Below are 5,592 nucleotides of genomic sequence, written 5' to 3'. Positions count from 1 at the left end.
ATGCTTGGACATAGGGAGTGACACTATTAGGAGGTGTGGCTTTACAGGAGGAAGTATGGCCTTGTTGGATGAAGTGTGTCACTATGTAGATAGGCTTTAAGGTCTCCTATGTTCAGGCTCCGCCCAGCGTGGAAGAAACACTTCTCTTGACTGCCTTGGGGACACAGTCCCCTTCTGCTGCCTGTGGATCAAAATGTAGAACTCTTGGCTCCCCCAGCACCATGTCTGCCTGAGTGCTGCCATGCTGCCTACCATGATGACTATATACTGAACCTCTGAAACTGTAAGCCAGCCCCAGTTAAATGTTGTACTTTATAAGAGATGCCTTGGACATGTCTCTTCACGGCACACTAAGGCATATACTTTCTATAAGTATTTTGGAGTATACTTCTATTTATTAAATAGACACGGATGACAATTTGTTGGAGAGCTGGTTACACACACACACACACACACACACACACACACACACACACAAAGAACCAACAACTAGTGAGCTGGAGAGATGACTCAGTAATTAAGAACACTGGCCGTTGGTCTAGAGGTCCTGAGTTCAATTCCCAGCAACCTCATGGTGGCTCATGATCATCTATAAAGGCATCTGACGCCCTCCTCTGGCATGCAGTTGTACATGCAGAGCACTGTTACATTTTAAAACATCATAACTATTGTTCAGGATTGGGTGTGGTTTGGCAGATGCACTGGCCTACTATGTGCAAAGCTTATTTCTTGTTTCACCAGCACTGAGAATTGAACTGTTTGGAAGTTACTGAAAAACAGGCATGCTTTAGACTGACCTCTCTCTTCCTGAGATAGAGTTTCGTTACATAGCTCAGGTGGACCTAGACCTTGTAAACCTCCTGCTTTGGTTTCCTGAGTGCTGGTACCATAGGCATGTTCTAAACCATTGACTTTCCCTGTTAACGTCAAGAAAGCACATCACACAATTGCCCTGGGTGATGTAAGTTGTGTAACTGTACTCTATGGTGTCCATAAAGGCACAAATACCACAGTTCTCAGAAGTGTTTACATTGCTAAACAGCTCATGACTATAGAGTAAAGAAAAGTTGAAAACTACACACCGTCTTAGAAGCCATGCTTCATTCCTGGGTGGAGATCCCACCAACAGGGAGATCTCAGCACCAGATGGACACGAAAAGGCGACAATGTCAACCTCCAGCCCAGCTCGAAAGAAGACAAAGCACAGTGTGGGCGTTGCAAATTTAAATGCAGTGATAAGGGACAGCAACCTTTCCTGCAAATTGCTAAATGTACATGGATCCTGGAACTGTTTGTCCTCTAACATTTAAAAGCTTACTTACCCTCAAGAGATCTTAGCCCTGAGCTAACACAGAGCAAAAAGAGCGTCACTTCAGTGCCAAAAGCTCACAGATCTGAATTTGCCAAGACACAAGCACTGGGGGAGGATGTGGGCCCTCTCCCAGCTGCTTGGGAAATCTGAGCACTGGAAGAAGATACGACTGTCAGAGAAGATACCTGATGAGTTCCAGAACTTCATTTCAGGGAACTATTTCACAAGACTGACTGATTTATCAAAAGCAGCCACATACAGCCAGCAGCCCACAGTTTATCGTGGGTGGCTGATGGGATTCATCTGCAGTGAAGCAATGGTCTCAGCACACTGCCAGGTAGTGGGGTTAAGAACAATCAGTAAAGAATGCCTGGAACAAAGAAATGAACACAGCTACTAACAGAACAGCCTAAAGCTTTATCAACAAGGCAGGAAAGGGGGACTTTAGATGGTCTGTGACATGTACATCATACCCGCATACTTCCTCATTTTCATAGTGTGAAAAAGATTTGGAAAGAAAAATACACTATCTTTTAGAAGTAAACCAACCTTTCTCTAATATTTCCCATAGCTGTTTCTGTGACTTCTTGCTTGCTGCATTGATCATACTAAGGAACCTTAAGGGCTCTGAAGTGATATACTCAAATATTTTCTAGTTGAGGAAATAAATAGGACACACATAGGATTTGTTTGAAGAATGTAAATAAGCCTGTCCATGACCTTGATAAAATATTAAAAAAACACTTTAAGTCCATCGAGTACAGCTCTTCCCTTAAAGAAAACACAATCCACAGAATTGATATTTACACAGTGAGCAGATACCTTAGCCAAGGATTCATTGCTCTATGGGCCTCTCCAACAGAGCTAGTTTGCATACTACATTCCCTAGTATATTGTAAATGCTTGAGAGCTGGAAGTCCAGCACAGTGACCGAGTGCTTGTCTGGGATGTGAGGGACCCTGGGCTTCATCTTCAATATACCAAGAAATGAGGAAAGGGAGGTGAAGGAAGGAAAGGGGGAAGGAAAAGAAGGAAGGAAGGCTTGTTGGAATTGCAGAAATAATATCAAACTATAAATTTTTAATGAAGAAATGTTGATTTAATCAAGGGATACCTATATTGTTTTGGTGAAGGAAGCAATTAAACTTCGAAGGTATCAAATACCCCCACATACTTACTTGGAGTGTAGACCAAAGACTACTTAATGTAAGCTAATTGATAAATGTCATATATATATATATATATATATATATATATATATATATATATCTTGTAAGAAGCTTTGATCTCTCAGTGATCCAAGAGGTTATAGATTCTCATTTAATTGAATTAACCTGCATTTAATATTAGTGAGGCATATTTTTAAAGTTCTTTCTTGAAACTTAACTTTAAGTCCTAGCATGGCCCAGTCACTATGACAATTACTGGGGAAAAAGAACTGTAGTGAGCAAAATAGATAAAGCTCTTCTCTGGGTTCAAAGGACTTACAGTTTAGTGCTGAAGGCAGATGCTAATTACCACCAACAATTCATGTCCTGAAGGGCAAGCATAGGGTGCTATGAATTGCATATGGGAAGTAAGCCCTAGGCTCAAAACCTAGAAAAGGGTCCGAGAGGGAGTCATATTTGAACTGAAAGATAGTCTTAATAAGAACAACTGCTACTTATTGATGTTATGCTAAAAGTGCTTGCTCGTTTAAGTTCACAGCTGCCTGTTAGGTTGGATGCTTTGATTATCCCCAGGGAAATGGATGTTTAGAAAGGCTAGCACTTGTAATGCAGCATGCATTTCAGTATCAATGCTAGATCCAGGACATCTCTTTCTTTATTATGTTTCACTTCTTTCTATATTATAACATCTACATTATACCATCTCTTTCTATAATATTATTATATTATATTATATTATATTATATTATATTATATTATATTATATTATATTATATTATATTATATTATATTATATTATTATCCATTGGTCATCTGGCCTCTTCAGTGGAAAGGATGAGGTAAATTAATTAAATAGGAGAGAAGGATAAGTCCAGTTAAGGTAGAAAAATGGTCAGGTGGCTAATATTGCATGTTACTGGTGTGTGTGTACACACACATGCACACGCGGGTGCACATGCATGCACAGGCCCTCGGCTAATCCAAGGGACATGGAGCAAGTGTCGCTTGCTGGAGATATTCCAACAGCAGAATCTAGTTTCTACGAAAGATGCTCTCTTCACATAAAATATTTGCCAACACTGCCACCTAGTGCCAATAGGCAGGAAGTGGTTATGAACTGAGTTACAAAATAGTACTAGCTGCTTGCCTGGTAGAGCTGACTTCAACTTCCTTGTCTAATGCCTGTATTTCCTAATAGTGTTCCCTATAAAGAAAATACATGATACAGATCTTAAAAGAACAATACTCAACTTCATATTGAAAAAGCAAAAAACTTAGGATTACTAAAACAATCCTGTCCAATAAAAAAAAATTTCAGAAGTATCACCATCCCTGATTTCAAGTTGTACTCCAGAGCTATAGTAATAAAAACTGAATAAGAACATACAGGTTGATTGATGGACTCACAAAAATCCAGAAGTAAATTCACACACCTATGGACACCTGAGTTTTGACCAAAAAGCCAAAATTATACAATGGGAAAGAAGCATCTTCAACAAATGGTGCTGGTCTAACTGGATATCTACATGTAGAAGAATGCAAATAGATCCACATCCATCACCTTGAACAAAACTCAAGTCCATGTGGATCAAAGACCTCAACATAAAATTAGATACACTAAACCTGATAGAAGAGAAAGTGGGAAATAGTTTTGAACGCTTTGGCACAGAATTCAGGAGACAACTTCCTGAACAGAATACCAAATCACGCAGGGACAAAGATTTACAATTAATAAATGGGACCTCATGAAACTTGAAAGCTTCTGTAAGGCAAAGGACATGACAAAAGAACAAACAGACCTGCCCCTAGAGGTGTTACAGGTGTGACTGCTGCGTGATGAGTGTCAGGAGGTGGCAGAATGGAGAGAGGGCATATCTTTGCTCAGTGTTCTGACCTAGGAACATCTGGTTAGTTGCTTAACTTTCCTTGAAAAAAGGGGGAGGGGGAGCCTGAGACCACCATCAGTCAGGCACCAGGCAGGCCTAGACAGACTCTCACGTTGATGTATGAGAGCTGTGCAGAACTGGTCCCACACCTCGCCTGAGCATCATGGGAGAGCTGGCCCTAGAGGCAAGAGAGGCTAGCCCCACCCCTCTGGCACCAATCAGCCTTGTTGGAGTATGTGTGGCCTTGTTGGAAGAAGTGTGTCATTGTGGAGGCAGGTTTTGAGGTTACATAAGCTCAAGCTACTCACAGTCACGCAGTCTCCTTCTGCTACCTGTAGATCAAGATGTAGACCTCTTGGATCTTCCAGCACCATGTCTGCCTGCATGACGCCATGCCTCCTGCCACGACAAGAATGGACTAAACCTCTGAAACTGTAAGACAGACTCAATTAAATATTTTCTTTTATAAGAGTTGCCTTGGTCATGGTGTCTCTTCACAGAATGAAACCCTAACTAAGACAGTAAGATAACCCAACCCAAACCTAGAAAGACAAACATGGTATGTACTCATTTATAAGTGGATATTAGCCATAAAGTAAAGGATAACCATGCTATAATCCACAGACCGAGAAAAGCTAGATGACAAGGAGGGATTAAGGAAGGATGCATAAATCTAAATGTGAAGGGGAAAGTGAACAGACATTGAGGGTGGATGGGGAAGGGGCCTGGATGGGGGGCAGTGGAAACAGGAGGGATCAAGTTGGGGGAGGACAGAGAGAGAGAGAGAGAGAGAGAGAGAGAGAGAGAGAGAGAACTGGGGGAGCCAACTGGAATGGGGGGATCATCTCTTCGATGAGCTAGAACCCCAGTGCAATGGAAACTCCTAGGAATCAACAAGGGTGACCCCAGCTAAGACCCCTAGCAATGGGGGATATGGAGCCTAAACCAGCTATCCCCTGTAACCAGACAAGATTCCCACTAGAGGGACTGGGACCCCAACCCAACCACAAAACTTTCGACTTACAATTTATCCTGCCTATAAGATGTGTTGGGGTAAAGGTAGCTCATAAATTGTGGCAGTGGCCGACCAATGACTGGTTCAGCTTGAGATCCATGCCATAAGAGGGAGCCTACCCCTGACATTGCCTGGAGGGCCAGGAGCCAGAGGCTAGAGAGCCCAAAGACTTAGGATAGAATCAAACATGACTGGCAAAAAGTCAGTGAA

General features: G+C 41.8%; 1 non-coding gene across 1 annotated transcript; it reads left to right on the top strand.

The window, feature by feature from the left end:
• Positions 1–4,279: 4,279 nt before the first annotated feature.
• LOC114611783 lies at positions 4,280–4,405 on the top strand. Its single transcript, XR_003709892.1, has one exon. It is a non-coding gene; the product is annotated as a small nucleolar RNA SNORA17 (small nucleolar RNA).
• The last annotated feature ends 1,187 nt before the right edge of the window (positions 4,406–5,592 follow it).

The sequence above is a fragment of the Grammomys surdaster genome, unplaced genomic scaffold (assembly GCF_004785775.1).
Source record: "Grammomys surdaster isolate TR1022 unplaced genomic scaffold, NIH_TR_1.0 126121, whole genome shotgun sequence".
NCBI lineage: Eukaryota > Metazoa > Chordata > Mammalia > Rodentia > Muridae > Grammomys > Grammomys surdaster.
This window is presented reverse-complemented; position numbering and strand designations above follow the sequence as displayed.